General features: G+C 47.2%; 1 long non-coding RNA gene, 1 other non-coding gene and 1 pseudogene across 3 annotated transcripts; all 3 read left to right on the top strand.

The window, feature by feature from the left end:
• Nucleotides 1-9,996: 9,996 nt before the first annotated feature.
• Nucleotides 9,997-11,043, top strand: LOC147000354 (uncharacterized; annotated as a pseudogene).
• Nucleotides 10,551-10,643, top strand: Trnai-uau (transfer RNA isoleucine (anticodon UAU)). The gene is given in 2 exon segments: nucleotides 10,551-10,588; nucleotides 10,608-10,643. It is a non-coding gene; the product is annotated as a tRNA-Ile (tRNA).
• A 6,582-nt stretch (nucleotides 11,044-17,625) lies between the features above and the next one.
• On the top strand, nucleotides 17,626-18,839 carry LOC147000353 (uncharacterized). Of its 2 annotated transcripts, none has more exons than XR_015045923.1 (2): nucleotides 17,626-17,812; nucleotides 18,157-18,839. It is a non-coding gene; the product is annotated as an uncharacterized LOC147000353 (long non-coding RNA). The 2 variants fall into 2 exon arrangements; XR_015045924.1 differs by having other exon boundaries at nucleotides 17,626-17,816.
• Nucleotides 18,840-19,164: the final 325 nt, after the last annotated feature.

Here is a 19,164-nt window from a genome sequence, read left to right as displayed (position 1 = left end):
CAACTGGAGCGGGGGCTGTCCCAAAAGCTGTTGCCTGTCCATGGGATATGCTCTTCTGCTGGGCTGCCTTGTCTGGCCTCAGTGGGAGAGGTTGTGCCGAATCCCACAGAGACTTGATGTGCCTGGGTGAGGGAGATACCCAGGGGGTCCCCACTAGCTCAGAGGAGGAGAGGGTGGGAGGATGGGGAAAAGGATTGTGGGAGGGGATGACCAGGAGGGTGACAGTGAACAGGATGGAAAATTAATTTAAAAAAAAAAAGACTCTCTGTGTATTCTCTGGTGGAATTACCTCTGAACAATATCTCTCATGAATGGTACATAGCTGAAGTTTAAACAAATCTGGTCTGACAAGTCTGGTATTCAGTAGCTGGGTCCACACATTTCATATTTAATTATTGATATAATTGTGTTGAGGAATGGAAGAATTCCTTAGTCCTATCATAGGAAGTAGAGTTTAGTTGAACAAAGAAAACAATACAACAATGACACAGCTCCAAGAACAGAGCAGGTTCTAAGAACAGCAGCCAGCGCTGAATTCTGAAGGTGTCTGCAGAGCAAGAGAACTAACACATACACACAGAACTTAATAGTTAGCTGCTCAGTCCATTTCAGGGTCTCCAGGAGTCAATGATTCGCAGATCCTGCCTTTGAACTTTCCCGACATTTGCTTGGTGTACTGAGCAGATGCTGGACTCCACTTCGAGTCCGTGGTCTTCTGCAAATATTGCTGGTGGCACCTATGCTAACGTCTTGTTTTGGGTTTTCCATTGACTAGACTCAGCTGTTTTTTTCTATTGATGCTATGACACAAAATTAGTGGTGTCAAAATAATGCTAGTAAGCCAGACCTGGTGGCAACAGACTATAATCCTAGCTACTGGAGGCTGAGACAGGAGAGAAAATTCAAAGCTATTTGTGCTGCAGAGGAAGCCCAAGGGCCTGAGCAACTATGGGAGACTATGTCGAAGAAGAGGAAGAAGGGGAAGAAGAAGGGGAAGAAGAAGGGGAAGAAGAAGAAGGAGGAGGAGGAGAAGGAGAAGGAGAAGGAGAAGGAGAAAGAAGGAGAAGGAGGAGAAGGAGAAGGAAGGAGAAGGAGAAGGAGGAGAAGAAGGAGAAGAAGGAGAAGAAGGAGAAGAAGGAGAAGGAGAAGAGGAGGAGGAGGAGGAGGAAGAGGAGGGGAAGGGGAAGAAGGAGAAGGTGGTTAAGAAGAAGGTGTATTCGTCACGGTTCTCTAGAGCAGAACTTATAGAATGAATCTCTCCCCCCCCCCCGTCTATCTATCTACTTTTCTCTATCTATCTATCTATCTATCTATCTATCTATCTATCTATCTATCTATCTCATATATATATGTATATAGATATGGAGAGAGAGAGAGAGAGACAGAGAGAGACAGAGAGAGAGAGAGAGAGACTGTTGTCCAGCTAATCAAACAACAATTGACCGTGAACATAAAGCCCAAGAATCCAGTAGTTGCTCGGTCCACAAGGCTGGATGTCTCAGCTGATCTCCTGTATCTGCTGGAATCCTGCAGAAGTAGGTGGCACTAATGCCAGTGAAGGGATGGATGTGCTCGAAAGGTGAGGGTGAGCAGGCAAAGAGCGAAAGCTTCCTATGTCATCCTCTTCCATAGACTTCCAGCAGAGGGTGTGGCCAAGGTTAAAGGTATGTCTTCCCACCTCAAGATCCAGATGAAATGCATGTGTCTTCTCACCTCAAAGCTCATCTAGATTCATCCACTACAAACCCAGCGGAGTCATCTCCCATAGGTATGTCCTCCACTTCTGGATTGTTGCTCATTCCGGATATCATCAAGTTGACAAACAGGCATGGCCACTGCAAAGGGCAGGGGCGAGATGGATTAGAGGTACAGACGCTTGTCACTGAGCTGACGACCTACCGTCCTTCCCTGGGATCCACAGTGATGAAGGAGAGAGCTGACTCCCCACAATCGTCTTCTCACCTCCAAACTCACTCCGTGGGGCAAAAATAAAAAACAAATTAGATAAATGTATATATATTTTTTATTTAAAATGGCAGGGGATGCCTTTAATCCCAGCACTCGGGAGGTAGAGGCTCAGAGATAGAACACTTGGCTATTATTCATAATGCCTTTGATTTAATCCCCAGTCCCGAGAGACAAGACAAGACAAGGCAACCCAATGCCCTGCCACATACACCAATCTATCATCTTTAATTCCGGAAGTCTGAATGGGGCTCGAAGGTGAAAATCCAGGTGTTGTCAGAGCTGTATTTTTTTAAAAAGACTTATTGATCTTATGTTCATTGGTGTTTTGCCTACATGTATGTCTATATGAGGGTGTCAGATCCCCTGGAATTACAGACTGTTTCGAGCTGCCATGTGGGTGCTGGGAATTGAAACTGGAAGAGCAGCCAGTGTCCCTACCACTGAGCCATCTCTTCAGCCTTGGTTCTTGTCTTCTTTTTTTTTTTTTTTTTTAAAGAGTTCAGGTGAAAGACATAGGGTTTCTCCTTCTCTAACCTATCAAGATCCTCCTCATACCTGCACGTAACGGAGACTCCAATTAACCCGGAGCTTATGGGATGCTGAGTTGGCTCAGTGGGAAGGAGAACTTGCTAAAAAGTCTGATGACCTGAGTTTGGTCCCTGGGATTCATATGCTAGGTGACAGGCAAGTACACCCCTCCCCCCACTAAATAAAAATGTCATTTAAACAATTCAAAGACACAGGTCTAGAGAGATGGCTCAGCCACTGAGAGCACTTGCTACTCTTGTAGAGGGCCAAGGTTTGGTTCCCAGTATCCACATGGCAGCTCACAATTGCCTGTACCTCCAGTTCCAGTGGATCTGATGCCCTCTTCTGGTTTTTAATGGCACACAGTGAACAAAACATACATACAAGCAAACGCTCATAACTAAATAAATCTTAAAAATATAAAAATGAAACAAAACAGAAAAACAAGCAAAGAAAACCCGTTCAGTTAACGGGAAGGTTAAAGGCTCATATAATAAGATACCTGTCTGAGTCAGGGGTTCTCTTGCTGTGAAGAGACTCCATGACCATGGCAGCTCTCATGATGGAAAACATACTCTGGGCTGGCTTAATTTCAGCGGTTTAGTTCATTATCATCATGGTGGGAAGCACAGCCGTGTGTAGGCAGACCTGGTGTTTGAGAGGGGGAGAACATTCTATATCCAGATCCGAAGGCATCAGGAAGAGACCTTGAGCCACTAAGCCCCAGCTTGAGCTTCTCAGACCCGCCCCCCTAGTGACGCGCATCCTCCAGCAAAGCCACACCCACTCCAACAAGGCCACACCTCTTTAGTGGTACTCCCTATGGGCCTATGTGGGCCATCTTCATTCAGACCACCACGGTAGCTAAAGGGTATTTGCAGGAGGTGTAACTGAGGAGACCCAGCCTGAATGTTGCTCATGGCAGGTTTTGTGTGACAGCGAGGAGAAAAGTGACTAACACACGTCCTATTCCTGATGGCTGAGGACAGCTGATTACACATAGCGTTTCCTTAGGACCAGGCCCTGTCTCCAGTGCTGCAGGTGTTTGCTCTGCTGTGGGGGCTGCAGAGCGGGTTGAGTCATGTTAGCAGCATCCTTCCATTCTTCCTACCAGACATATGTTGTTGAATTTTTTTAATCCCAATCTGGGGTTTCTCTATCACCTTGATCATTCAGTTCCTGGATAAAAGACACACAACCTTTATATTTACAATAAGCCTTAAACAGCACAAGAGCTGGGCAGATACCTACCCTCTATGCTATTAGAATCTACATTCCTATCAATAACCCCAAGTTATTATTTACTACGTTTCATCTATGCTGCTCTTAACTCCGATTGGTCAGCCCTCAGGTTCTCCCTCGAGAACCCATGGCTTCTCTCTCCCTCCTTCACCTTCTTCTCCCTCATGGTTTTCCTCAGACCCCCAGTCTTGGAATCCTAAACCCCACCCATGTCTCTTCTGTCCAACTATTGGTTGTTAGCATCTTTATTTACCAATCAGAAATAACTTGGGTGCAAAGTCACTGGGTCTACACTCAGACTTTCTCTCAGGGAACCAGGTCTTAGGGGCTTGCACTTAGCCCTACAATACACAGCAAAAGACCAAACCTCAAAAGATTTAGGTCGTTCTCTCCATGTTTCTGGGAGATCAAACTGCCATGAAGGGAGAACCAGATGTGTGTGCTGGCCACGAGAGGCTCAAATGTCCATACTTGCACCCATTACTGGGACAAAACCAGTAGTAACCAGCAGACGTTGCTTGGATCTGGTGTCTCCAGGTCCCCAGACTTTTATTCAAGAAAACTGAAATAAAGGCAGAAACGAATTGCAAAGAAGCGAAGGAGTTTTATTTCAAAGCAAAGCAATAGTATAGACCAGAAACATCCTGTCAAGAGTGATAGGGGACACTATCTATCGATCTATCTATCCATCTATCCATCCATCCATCATCCGTCCGTCCATCTATCTATCTATCTATCTATCTATCTATCTATCTATCTATCTATCTATCTATCTATCTTATATGTGTTTTGCCTTCATGCATGGATGTACACTACTTGCCTGCCCAGTTTCCTCATCAAATCCCTTGGGACTGGAGTTGCAGATGGTTGTGAGCCATCATGGTGCTGGGAACTGAACCCTGATCCTCTGCTAGAACAGCAAGTGTGTTCAACCACTGAGCCATCGCTCCAGAACATCCCCCACCCCCATATTCTATCATTCCTGACTCTTCATGACATGATTCCAAATGATCTTGATAAGAGTAAGTATGTGTGGAATCCTGGGGTCCAAGGCACCCTGAAGAGTGTCAACACTGACATTTCTTTGTGGCTCAAGTATTGTGGATGAATTTATATTTGTTACCTACAATGAAGAAAACTGAGAATATCTATGAGATGCCCAAAGTTATTTAGTCTCTCTCTCTCTCTCTCTCTCTCTCACACACACACACACACACACACACACACACACACACACCACACACACACACACGCATGCACCATATATTCTACTAATAAGTAATGCTAAGAGAATTTCACATAAATCTGAGGAAAAGACCCAGACACATCAAAGAATCTAAACGAACAGAAGACATTTAAAGACGACACTGAACCAAAAATGCTCAGTACCCTTAAATCTACTTTCTGTTTTCCCCTGGCAACATAGTTTCTTCTGCATACAAAACAGCACACACTGCAAGGAGAAAGACAGCTCAGGTCTGTGAGCTCAGGGTACTTGTGGATAGATGACCTTGGGAGTTACATTCTGGACTTCACAAAGATTTCTTGTATTTTTTTTCCCCTGATAGTTACAAAATCCCTAGCTCCCATAAGTGGGAGGGTAAGATAGAATGGATCATAACAACGCAGATAGCAAGAAAACTATCATAGACCCAGAGGAACTGCCGATCTGAAGGTCTAACACCAAGTATTGACGAGGATGCAGTGTAACTAAAACTCAGTCTTACTGGCAGGAGTGGACGCTCCCTCCAGCATCTTCTGGGATCCGGAGCTCACAGGTAAAGGTGGCCCACTGGGTGGCAGAGAAGTTGGCTAAAGGGCTTCAGGCTAAAGTTGCTAGCATGTAGGCAAATGTGCTGCCTAATCTAAGTGGGAATCCATGTACTGTCTGCTGAGCTGTAGGAGCCAGAAGAGAAGCATTGGACAGAGGGACAACAGCCCCTGCAGTGGCCTCTAGCACCTATACTGACAGGGCCAGACAGTGGCAGATGATGGAAGACCACTGTCATCTGGGTCCAGTTCCAGGGCTGCAGAGCAGAGGACGAGCAGAGGAGGGAAAACTTCCTGCCACTCCCATCTTCTGTGTCCTCATGACTCAAAACACTCAAGGAGAGTTTTCCTGAATCATGTCTTTTTATGCATTGATTGTAAGAAATAGGGTGACCAGTAACTGATTAGGGTGGCCAGTGGTTAGGGTGGCCAGTGGTTAGGGTGACCAGTAACTGATTAGGGTGGCCAGTGGTTAGGGTGTCCAGTGACTAGGGTGACCAGTAACTGATTAGGGTGGCCAGTGGTTAGGGTGATCAGTGATTGGAGTGACCAGTGATTGATTAGGGTGCCCAGTGACTAGGGTTCAGATTGTCTGGGACAGTCACAATTGGTGCTCACTGGTCTTTTACCCTCAGAACGATCCCCCTTTGAAGCCTGTTTATGTGGTATCAGTTTCTGTCAAGCCCTCCCACTGATAGGAACTAGGGATTTTTGTAAGTATCAAAACAACGACCACGACAAAAATACAAGAACTTTTTGTGAAGTCAAGAATGGGCATGCAAGTTACCCTGTGTGTGCTCACAGACCCTGAGCCGTTTTTCCCTATGGAGACTCTGCTGTTTTGCATGCAGAAGAAACTATGTTACAAAAAAAAAAAAAAAAAAATCAAAGTAGCAAACATCCAAAGAGACGCATTATTGAAAACTTTTCCTTTACCTAAAAGGATTACTTTAATAAGTAAATATAAAAATTATAAGTGACATGATGTACAGTGTCATAGTACTATGTTAGAAAGGTGCTATTTTCCTATTAACAATATATGAAGTAGCAGTAGATTTTGACAATACAGCATAGCTTAAACAGCATAGTTTAGATTGGACAGTTCTATTTGTTCACAAGTATTTTGTATCTACCGGACAGCACCAGCTATGAATCTGTTGGGTCAATGGTTATGTGCATTTAAAACTTGATTAGAGGAGCTGAAAAGATGAACCAATGGCTAAGAGCACTGGCTGTTCTTCCAAAGAACCCGGGTTTGATTCCCAGTACCCACAGCTACCACCAGGCTCACAAACATCTGTAACTCCAGCTCCAGAGAATCTGATGCCCTCTCTGGCCTCTGCAGGCCAAACACATATTTTATACAGACACACCTGCAGTCAAAATACCCATACATATAAAATAATTTAATAATTTAAAAAACCCAGAAGTATCCATTTTCCCATATTTCTGTCAACACTGGATGTTACCGGTCTTTTGAATTTGTTACTATCTGACTAGCTTTCAGCAATTCTTCATTTTGGTTTCAATACTAAGAGAAACATGCTCCCCCAATTCACATTTCCTCCACTCTGTAATCTGCTCATACCTGCATGAAAATTCACTGAACTTGGGCCTTGGACTCTCCATCTGTCTCAAGAAGATAAAGGGTCATGTGCTTACATGGTACTGTGGGGGATCGGGAACCACGTGGGTAGGAGGGCACTTAGGCCCAGACAGACAAACACAGAGCATTGGAAAGACTTAAGGATGGCTCACCCTGTCCCAGGTGGCTGTGGCAGGTTGTGATGTTCTTTTAAGAAACATAGCATTTATTTTCAGTGGTTCATTCTATTTTTAATTTTTGTTTTTTTATTGATGTGACCGTGCACGTGTCTCTGTGTGTGCATGCTACATGCGTGTGAGTGCACATGGATGTCACACGCAAGCTCCAGCTCCTCTGCAGCTGGAGTTACAGGGGGTTGTGAGCTGCCCAGCGTAGGTGCTAGGAACTGAACTCAGGGACTCTGGAAGACAGCAAATGCTCTTAACCTCTGACCTAACCTTCCAGTTTCAGAGAAAAATGGTATTTAAAGGCTGCTTTTAAAGGATGCTTTAAAAAAAAAAAAACCAGGTTCTGTACTGTATGCCTGTAATACCAGCACTTGGGAGGCAGAGGCAAGAAGATCAGGAATTCAAGACTAGTTTCTGCTACATACTGAGTTTGAGGCCAGCCTGGGCACCACGAGAGCAACCAACTGACTAGCAAAAGCAAAACCCCTAAAAATAATCTTGAAGCCCTTCCAATTAAGACAGAATTGTTCTGGAGGCTCCTGGGTGGGTGTGACTGGTACCCACAGCAAGTCTCTGACACCAGCTGTCTGTCCATGATGGCTGCTCTGGGGCTCCTTGTGCAGGATTTGGCTTCTATTCAGCAACATTTATGCTTAATATATAATCGTAATGAGACACTGGCTAAAAATAAGAAATATAAAAAATTTGATGAAATAAAGCAAATGAAGACCATAAAATGGTAATTCCATAAATTCAAATCAAGATGATCTTCATTCACTAGACTCCCAGATTGCATCCCAGCTAATCAAAATGTTTGTTTGTGAGGCTCATCACAGCGCCTCTCATGTAGCAGATCCAAAGCCATGAAGAGAAAGTACAGTGGCCATTACATGCTATTTGGCCTTTCATTGTCAGGAGTAAAGACAGTCATAGCCCCCTTTTGTAATTTTCTGGATAGCACACGTGCACACAGCAATTGAAACCCTTCCAGTTCATCTCACCATTTAAACACAAAACCATGAAAATTAAAAAAAAAAAAAGAAAGAAAAAAAAGCCAACTTTTTTTCAGTGCAAAAGGCGTAAATTCCAAACATTCATTTAAGAAACAGTTTTTGTCTATTTTTGTTGCCACAATGAGTCATTACATTTCATACATTTTAATATACAGTACATTCATCCCTATGCCAAGATGAGATGTTATTTTAAAACTTATCTGCTAACACAGCATGCTTTTCCCTTGCCTTACATAATTAAACATTTTGTTATTTGGTATATGGAAAAGAATGAGACTCTTTACATTATAGGCATTGCAAGGTTTAACTATCCTTGCTTCTAGAAAAAGTTTTTTTATTTTATTTTAAAAATCAGTTTTATTATGTAACATATCATAATGCAAATTATTTCAAGGCAATGGGGTAGGTGACTTGGCCTGTAGAACCTGCACTCTGAAGGCAGAGGCAGGAGAATTCCGAATCTGTGGCCAGCCTTGGTTACATGGTGCGACCACGTCTTAAAAAAATTAACTTCAGTGTGTTGGCAGGAGTCATGTGGGGAAATACTCTCCAGTCAGGATTCCTGGATTTAGAGATAAGGAAACTCAAGAGACTTGAGCCCCCTTAAGACGAATAAAGACCAGTGAGAACCTTGGGTGAGGCTTCTAGTTCCCTGCTCTCTGGAGGCAGTCTGAAAAGGGAGGACAGGCAGTCTGCGGGGCTCAGGACCGTTTTCTCCTGAGCTCCTGGCACCTGCCTCCTGCTCCCATCTCAGCATCACCCCATCTTGTTTCCTCCCCGAGAACCTTAGTCTCTTTAGGACCTAAACTATTTATGTTCCCTTTTTGAGGTACCACTTTTCCTGTAAACACGGAGATGCCCACTATCTGCCCACATATGTACACACACTGGTTGATCCTCCACGATCTGCTGAACGTATAAAACAACAGATACACAACGGGGACTGGGGGGGGGGGGGCGGCAAATTCTCCTTTATCACCCCTCCCTCATTGGTCTCCTTCCTTACTATCCCTTCTGATATTTTTTCCCTTTTTAAAGATTTATTCATTTTAAAAATTATGTACATGGATTTGTCTGTGCATGCCGTAGATTCCCATGCCGTAGATTCCCCCTGGAACTGGAGTTAAGGAGGATTGTGAGTCAGATCGAACCCGCATTCTCGGCAAGAGCAGAACTTCTAACCTCTGAGCCACCTCGGCAGTCTCTCTCCTCCTGTTTTCTTTTTTCTTTTTCTTTTCTCTCTCTCTATTTATTTATTGGTTTTTCTTTTTTTTTTTTTTTTTGGTTTTTCGAGACAGGGTTTCTCTGTGTAGCCCTGGCTGTCCTGGAACTCACTCTGTAGATCAGGCTGGCCTCGAACTCAAAAATCCGCCTGCCTCTGCCTCCTGCGTGCTGGGATTAAAGGCGTGTGCCACCACGCCCGGTTTACCTAGTGTTTTTACGTTCTGTAAGTTCGAGGACAGCCTGGTCTACAAAGTGAGTTCCAGGACAGCCAGGGCTATACAGAGAAACCCTATCTCGAAACAAACAAACAAACAAACAAAATAACAAAAACAACAACAAAAACCAACCAACCAACCAAACAAACAAACAAAACCAAAAAGAAAGAAAGAAAGAAAGAAAGAAAGAAAGAAAGAGGAAAGAAAAGAGAAGAGAAGAAAAGAAAAAGAAAAAAAAAGAGGAATGAGGGCTCACAAAGTGCATGTGGCCCGGGAGTCCTAACCTGGGCCTCGGTCCAGGGTTCCAATTTTCTGGTTTTAAGAAAGAAAAGCTATTCTGAGCTTTCTAGCTCTTTTGGTTTTAAACGTTGGAACTTTTAGGATGGGAAGAAGGGAAACACTTGCAGCTTGGACCCCCGAGGACCCTCGGGATGAGAAGCCCAGCCAGGTTCCGCTGCCCACCCTCGCGCCATCGGAAGGGCGGGCCGGGGATCCGGGTTCGCTTCCCGGAGCGCACGGGAGCCGCGCGGTCGCTCTGTCCGCCCCTGCAAGGCCGGTCTGCGCGTGCGGGAGGCTGGGCCGGCCCGAGCGGAGCCTCGCGGAGGACGCCGCCTCTCCCCGGCAGATTCGGCCGTGCGAGCCCGTCCCTTCACCTCTCCCCGGACCCTTCGATCCACCGGCACTGGCTTGTTGCCCTGAGTCCGGTCCGCAGTTGCGGGAGGCTGCGGTCCGAACGGCGTCCACAGGTGGCGGATGCGCATGCTCCACCGACGCCTTGCCGGGTCTGATAGATCCTTCGCAAGGCCGCCACAGCGGAGCTCCAGTGGCGCAATCGGTTAGCGCGCGGTACTTATACAGCAGTACATGCAGAGCAATGCCGAGGTTGTGAGTTCGAGCCTCACCTGGAGCACGATCCTTTTGGAGCTAGGCTTTACTGTTATTTTATATTTGTATCGGAAGGCGTTACGCTCCCTTTAGTCTCCTCGCTTTCTGTCTCAGCCACAGCGGAAAACAGCTCACAGTGAAGCTTTGCACTTGGTTTCCGAGCAGCTCTGTCGCTACTGCGCAGCATTCAGCAGTGAAACCCAGTCGACTGCCTACTACCTTTCCTGGTCCTTAGGCTGCTGTTTAAACAGCATCAGGACCTGGGATGCAGACCGAGGTCCCCGAGACTCTCTGATGCCGGGCGGCTTCCTGCGAGCGCGGAGTACCCCGTAGCTCCCGCCGCTGCCTCCGCCAGAGCCCGGATCCAACCCACTGCTTCCGGGTGGCTCCCCAGGACTAAATGGACCAGGAGTGTGGGACCCTAGGTGAGGGAACTGCTCGATTCCCTGGCATTAGCCCCCTCCCACCCCGCCTGTAGCTCGCTCCTCCCCCCCCCCCGGCAGCCCTCCCCCATATCCGGTTCAAGGCACCCTGCCCTCCTCCGGCGTTTGCAATTGGGGACAAATGTCCGGGAAATTTCCATTTTCCCTTCCTAAAGCCCTGCTATCACTCTGGAATGGTGGCTACCAGAAGAGCCTCTTATCTTCTAAGCTAGCTCTAGATCCATCCTAGAGGGATGTCAGGAGTCCCTCGGCTCACCTAATCCTCACGCTCAGTGCCACACCCTCCCATACCTTCCGCTCACTAACTCCAGCTCAGGAGGAGGGAGGCTTAGTTCCTCTTAAGAAATCCATTCGGAGCCTGGAAATAAATGTAAGCGCTGTGGAAAATAAAAGGTTTGCTTATTAAAACAAGCAAACAAACAAATGGGGTGGAGAAATGACTCGATGTTTTAAAGTGGGCACTGCTCTTGTCTGCGAACCACTAATTCAGTTCTCAGCAGCCCCATGGGGTTGCTCGCTGTAACTAACTCATCTCCAGAGGACCTCCTTAGGCACCAACACTCAAGAGCAAGGGCACACACGCACATAATTAGAAATACATCCTTAAAAGAAAAAAAAATTGAGATGCATGACACCAGACGCACCGGGAGGCTAGATGGCACCTGAGAAGAGTCAGCGTCTCTCTTTCCACGTTTATGTGGCTTCTGAGGAGACACTCGGGCGTGGAATTCAGGCTCTCGGGTTTGCATGGAAATGCTTTTACTAGTTAAGCCATCCCACGGGCCACGAAAGCCCCACTGTGTTTCTTTCATGAGTAACTGATATTGTACTGTACAGATCATCTTCATTCCTGAAAAAGAGTTAAGAGGACAAACAAAAAAACCAGCATTTCCAAAACAAAATTTTCTGAAAAATCCTTTTTCAAACGAGAAGTGAGAAATCATCAGATGGGCCAAGTGTAAGTTTCGACCCTCAGTCCATTACTCCCTGCTGTGTCGTGGATTTGAAATACCTCCTCAGAGCCAGGACTGCCAACTGATAGGTTTGGGGGGAGTGACTGGATGAGGGGACTCAGATCTCTTAGTCAGTTGGTGGTTCTTACCTGAGCCATTGGGAGGGAGGTGTTGGAAGGTGAGAGGCAGCTGAGGAAGTGTGTCACTGGTGGTGTGCCCTTCTGGACTTTACCCTTTCCCCGTTTCCCAGCCACCATGAGCTGAGCACCGTCCTCTGCCACACACTCCCATCTTGCCATCTACTGAGGGCAATGCAAACCAGCTAGCCAGTCATCAACCATTGACTGTGAGCCATTTCCTTCCTTGGGCTGAGTTTTTCTCTGGTATTTGTCACAGTGACAGAAGGGGACTACAAGCATGCACAAACCCCTGACAGATTCCTTTGTCCACTGCGTAGAAGGACTCCTGTGTAAAAGCTCAACTCTGATTTGCAAGCTCTGCTCCATAAAGACTTTCTTGAATGTTTTATTTATTTTCTATATATGGGTGGTCTATCTGCATGTATGCCTGCATGACAGAAGAGGGCATTGGAGCTTATTACAGATGGTTGTGAGCCACCATGTGGTTGCTGGGAATTGAACTCTAAACCTCTGGAAGAGCAGGCAATGCTCTTAACTCCTGCTTTATTTATTTATTTTTTCAGCCCACTTGCTTTATCTTTAAGGCAATCCATTCCATTTTTCTAACAACTTTAAGGACCAGAACATTGTGTGATTTTTTTTCCCCCCAGGGGAGATAAAATTTGGTCTGCTACCCCTCTGGGCACTAACAGACCAAACAATTCCATCAAAGTCCAAAGTCCACTGGCAAACCAGTGGGTGTATCTGGGTTCCTTGTGGCACTGTTGTCTTAGTTAGGGTTTTACTGCTGTGAACAGACACCATGATCGAGGCAAGTCTTATAAAAAACATTTAATTGGGGCTGGCTTATAGGTTCAGAGGTTCAGTCTATTATCATCAAGGTGGGAGCATGGCAGTATCCAGGCAGGCATGGCACAGGGCAGAGCTGAGAGTTCTATGTCTTCATCCAAAGGCTGCTAGTGGAAGACTGACTTTCAGGCAACTAGGGGGAGGATCTTAAGCCCACACCCACAGTGACACACCTACTCCAGCCATGTCACACCTATTTGAGCAAGGCCACTCCCTGGCCCAAGAATATACAAACCATCACTACTGTGGATGGCTCAGAGGCAAACTAACTGTACAGTAGGGTTGTAGGCCCTTGTCCACTCTGCCACAGGGCAGAACTCAGAGAGTTTGACTGTGCTTACCCCATGCCAGGGCAGGCACTGGGCTGTAGGGAGGCACCGCTCCAGGGTGGGAAAGTGCAGTCTGAGATGTGAGAAAGCTGGAGCTGGTTCGGGGGGTCTCTGGGCCTGAGATGAGGCAGAGGCCGAGGGGTTCTCAGGCTCTTAGACATCTAGGCGCCCTGGGAGTTGCAGAAGAGAGGTGTCTAGCCCGTAGTGGAGGGTGGGTGAGGGAGGGGAGCTCCAGCTTGTCCCATGGGGATGATTGTCCTTAGCCTGGCAGCAAGCTTGGTGGCAGTTGTGGCTGGGAGCCCAGAGAGGCCTTCTCCAGGAGACTAGGCTGTGGTTCTGTAGGCGAAGGCCTTCTTCCTGGCTCCCTACGGCAGGCAGATCTTGATGAAAAGAGTCAGTCGAGTCAGTCCATGGTTCTAAACAGTTTATTGTCATGGTGGAAAATGGGTGTGTAAACCATACCCACTTCTCAGGGTGGGCCCGAGATTAAATGCCTTTTGCCAGAAGGGATGTCTGGAAAGGGAAAGCTCATTGACTGAGCCCTCTGGGCCTCTAGGTAACTCATTAGAATGGAGAAGTCTGTTTGGGGCCTACATGACCATAGGACATGTTTCTTTTATGTGAGAAGCATGGCACATGTTTCAAGTCAGGAGTCTGGCAGGGAGCTGGAGTCACCGAAGCCTCCGGTGATGCCCACCTGAGTCTCAGACTCTAGACTTGCTTTATCATCCCAAACTTTCTGGAGTGGTTTTACATCCCACACCCACCTCAGCCTAACTGACAATGGGCTATTGCCCTGGGGCTCTCTGGGAAAGGGCAGGGAGTCAGTGAGTCCAGCCCACAGCAGTTGTGACTATTCAGCAGTCTTACTCCTTGGGCTATGGACAGGGCCTTGGGAGGCTTATACGTCCCAGAGGCTTCCTGAGACAGCTCAGTTTTGTTCATTTCTTGGGTCTTACTTCCCTCCCGGAAGGGATGTTTCAATTCTGAGGAATATTTGCTCCACAACAAATATTCTTCTGAGATATGCATCATCTGCCCCTTCTGCTTACAGTTGGCATGGACAGTGGCTTCTTGAACTACTTTCTGGTCAGATAGGAAGCAAAGCTAGATGTAACCTAGAAATCCAAGGTAAAATATTAGTGGGCAATCAAAGCAAAGAAGAAGAGGAGGAGGAGGGGGAAGGGAAGGCGAAAGGGGAGGAGGAGGAAGAAGAAGAAGAGGAAGAAGAGAAGGAGGAAGAGGAAGAGGAGGAAGAAGAAGAAGATGAGGGGGGAGGTATGGGGGACTTTTGGGATAGCATTGGAAATGTAAATGAGGAAAATACCTAATTAAAATAAACCCGAGTCTGACCCTGAATTCAAGGCAGAAGGAGAAAACCTGGCTCCCAAAAGTCTTCTGAGCTCCATAGGAACACCGAGGCACATGCATGCCTCTCTCTCTCTCTCTCTCTCTCTCACACACACACACACACACACACACACACACACACTTATACATACATACATACATACATACATACATACATACATACATACATACATATTGGGTTTTGAGTGTGGTGGTCTGAATATACTTGGCCCATGGGAAGGGGCACTATTAGGAGGTGTGGCCTTGTTTTAGCAGGTGTGAGCTAGTTGGGGGAAGTTTGTCATTTTGAGGTCCTATGCTTAAGCTCCACCCAGGGCAGAAGAGACCCTCCTCCTGATTGCCTGCGACGACAGTTTCCTGACGGCTGCCTTTGGATGAAGATGTAGAACACTCAGCTTTGTCTCCAGTGTCATGTCTGCCTGGATGCTGACTGCAACACCAGGCTTTAGCTGGATAGGTGTTTCTTTGGGCCTTTGGAAAAGCTGTGCCTGGCAGCCACACGGTGGCACTGCGTCCCCGCCCCAGAAGGTTTTCCTTACAGTGGGGCTTTCCTTACAATGTACCTTCCAGTACATTGATTGGGATTTCATCCTCAGCCTGTAGGGCTACCTGGGGCCCCTCTGTATCTTTAACATGGACTCAGACCATTTTTCCCAGCATTCCCAAACACAGCACCAGGGAAAGCAGAGAGCTGCTCCCAACACACTCTGTTAGCCAAGCATAGGCTTGGGCTAGAAGAACCAGATCAGAGCAGGAGAGTCCCAAGTCCTGAGGACCAAATTAGATGAAAATACAGACCGAATTTTCTCCCCATGTCTCCACAGCTGACCACAGGCTGTCTTTGTGGGCCACTGGAGTGGTCCCCATGTGTATACTCACTGTATACACACTGTACACTCACTGTATACACACTGTACACTCACTGTATACACACTGTATACACACTGTATATTCACTGTATACACATTGAGAAAATAGCTACTTGTTTTCTCTTCAGATGTTTATATAGGAAAGTCCAAGGGCCTAGGCTGAGATCAGCCTCATCAAAATCAGTTTCACAGCAATAAAATTTCAGCCTTATTCACAGGTCAGACCATATCTACTTGTGATCTTTAGCTGCTTAATGGTTGCCCTGGCCTGCGATACGAAGTTAGAGAAAGAACTGGGTATGCAGCTTAGTGGTACAGCGCTAACTGCTGTATGCAAAGTCCCCGGGGTTGATCCCTGGTACCGGAGGATAGGTGTGTAGGTGTGTGTATATATGAATGCAAAGGCCACAGCTTAGTTCTTCAGAACTTTCTAGAATAGGCCTCCCCAGGGTATCCTTAGCCCCTTAGCATGGAAGAGGTTATCAAAGCACCCTGGAGAGCAGGTGATCGTGGGAAAGAGGGATGAAGGGTAAAGGGGGGATTGGGAAGGGTGATGGAGGACAGGAGTCGCTAAGGACACTGCCTTGACTTTATAGCTCTGTCTTTTTCTAGTCTCTGGACTGAGGGCTGAGGCAGAGATTCCCCTGTGGACATTTTTTTTTTTGCCCCTCCACAATACTGAATTTTCATTCTATAGCTGGGTCTGGCGGCTCATGCCTACAATCTCAGTACTTGGGATGATGAAGGCAAGAAGATTTCTGTGAGTTAGTTTAAAGCTACTCTGGGCTACACAGTCAGTTCCAGATAAGCCTAGGTTAAAGGATGAGACACTGTTGCCAAAAAAAAAAAAAAAAAAAAGCAAAGATAAAAAAGATAAATAAATAAATGAAATATTCGAATTCACCAACCGGTCCCGTAAGTCAATTTAAATGCCACTCTGTCAATGGCAAAAGAGGCACCTCGTTGGTGATGTTCTTGTATCAGTCAGGGCCAGAGCAGATGGCAGTCCTTTCTTTATCCTAGCTTGATGTCTGGCTAGGTGACCAAAGCTGTCTAGGACTCATAAAAATCAAATCAATTCCAGGCAGCGCAGTGTGGGAGGAAGAAGACAGACAGAGACCTTCAGACTGCCATGCCACCCACAGACCTGACCTCCAGTGTACAGAACATCAGGGCCCCAGGTACCCGCTTACCTCCACGCTACACACTAAGAATAGAGAATGCCACTCAGGGCCAGCCTACAGCAGGAGCCACCGCAATGTGCAAGTCTGTGGTGGTCAGAGGGGAGAGAAAGAGAGTGGAGCAGCTTGATCATGATGAAGAGATGGGACTGGAGACGTGAGGGTGGTGAGGAGGAGCCTGCTGTGAGTGGTCAGCCCTGACACCTGGGGCCATGGTGAAGGCCTAGCCTGAGCTGTCACTGAGGACCACGTCTAGGTCCACAGCTATGCAGCGACAGGGGTCAGCACTGACATCTGTGGTTCATATGACCACTACAGAGCATCGGGATGTCTGGGCAGCCACTGGGAACCGCATGGATGTCCGGGGACGGTACATAATTGGCCCCATTTCTCATGCTGGAGAGCTGGCCCCATCTCTCATCTGCAGCAGCACTTAGGAGAGCCTTGCCCAGGCAGCACAGAGAAGCTGCTCCTGGTGGCAGGGGTGTAGGTGAACTGGCCCCCACAGGCATATCTATGGGAGAGCTGCTGTGGGGTGGCATGGTCAGAGAGATGCTGCTTCCACCCGACTCCCACAGAGTCATGGACTCTGGAGAGCTAGCTCGGTCCCTCACCAGCTGCAACACTCGGGAGACTGGGTCCTGTTCCTTAATGGGACAGAACAGCAGAGCTGACCTGGGGATCAAATAGGTAGGTTTGCTAACCCTGAGGGCAAAAGCACAGGACAGTTGGCCCCACCACTTATCTGCTGTGAGGTGGCATGGGTACAGGGGTGAGGCCTCCCTACCTTTGTCCCTCACCACCTGCAGCAGTTGAGTGATCTGGCTTCAGGGTCATGAGAGCAGGAACATTTGGGAGAGTAAACACTGCGTCTCTCCTTGGCAGCACAGAAGGGCTGGCCCTGGTTGGGGGGTTGGGGGGGGCAAGTGAAACAGACCCAAGGGTACGAGCCCAGGAGGGCTGGCCCTGCCATGAGGTGGCATGGGTGAGGAGTGATGCCGCCCCCACCTCCTGCCACTACGTGTGGCAGTCAGGACAACTGGCCCTGAAGTCATGAGGGTAGGTAGGTGAGCTGGCCCTGTCTCTCACTGGCTGCAGTACTTGGGAGGGTGGCTCCACATCTTGGCTGGACAGCACAGTGGCTCTGGGTGTGGGTGAGCCAGTCCTGACAGCAGGAGAGTAGGAGAGCTGACCTTGCCTCCTGCAGATGGTGGCACAAAGGGGGTCTAGCCAGAGCAGTGCTGGAGAGCTTGCCCTGGTCATGTGGATAAGGGAGAGGCAGTGGGCTGACTAGTTTAGCTACCACCCAGGCTCACCCCCAAATCTATACCATCTGTAAGTGGTTGGGATGCGTGAAAGGGCCAGTGCTGCTGTTCCAAAGCTGCAGGATCTCCATGACACAGGGCAACAACAGGATACCTGGGAGGAGTCTTGGCGAGGATCCAATAGTGATGGTGTCACAGAAGCCGGAGACCTTAAACCAGACCAATGACTCACTGCAATGAACATTTGCAAGTGACGATGTGTGGACAGAGGGACACACTGTGGGACATACTGCTTCCTCGACGGGATGGTTTTATGCTTTGCTTTCGTTGTTGTTGTTTGTTTGTGTTTTATTTGTTGGTGGGGGGGTGAGTTGCAAGGGTGAAGGCAGAGATGAGGGGGACAGGAAGATATGGTGCAGGACTGGGGTACATGATGTGAAAGTCAATGATTCAACAAAAAGTTTTAAAATCAATTTAAATGTTTGATTTGTATTTAAAATGCCATTTTAAAAAAGATTCAACTATTTTAGTTTTTGTGTGAATGTTTTGCTTGCATGTATTTATCTATACATATATATGTACCACGTGTGCACAGTGTGTATAGAAGTCAGAGGAGAGTGTCAGATCCCCTGCGACTGGATTACAGATGATTGTGAGCTACTATGTGGATGTTGGAAACTGGATCTAGGCCGTCTGCAAGAATAGCAAGTGCCCTTGACTTCTGAGCCATCTCTTCATGCCCTTAAAATGATATTTTCACTCACTAGGCAATGCAAAGATAGATTCAAATTTCAGTGTTCAAAATAAATATCATCAGTGTGTTTTGTTTTTGTTTTTGCATTTATATATAAACATGAAGGGCTGGGGTGTAGCTCAGTTGGCTGAGTCCTTTGATGCCCAGTACCACATCAAGCTGGGCATGGTGTGATCTTGGTACTTAGACTAAGTACTCAGGAAGATCAGAAGTTAAAGATCAGGGGCCAGTGAGATGGCTCAGCAGGTAAATGTGCCTGCTGCCAAGACTCATGATCTGAATTTGGTCCCTGGGACTCACGTGATAAAAGAAGAGACCTGGCTCTGGAGGTGCCCTCTGACCTTCATGATCGCATTGTGACATATTTGCACACCTCTCTCCAAATAAGGAAA

This window comes from Mus caroli, unplaced genomic scaffold (assembly GCF_978045245.1).
Source record: "Mus caroli unplaced genomic scaffold, Mus_caroli_1 scaffold_18, whole genome shotgun sequence".
NCBI lineage: Eukaryota > Metazoa > Chordata > Mammalia > Rodentia > Muridae > Mus > Mus caroli.
Note: the sequence above shows the minus strand (reverse complement) of the source record. Positions and strands in the feature narration are given on the sequence as shown.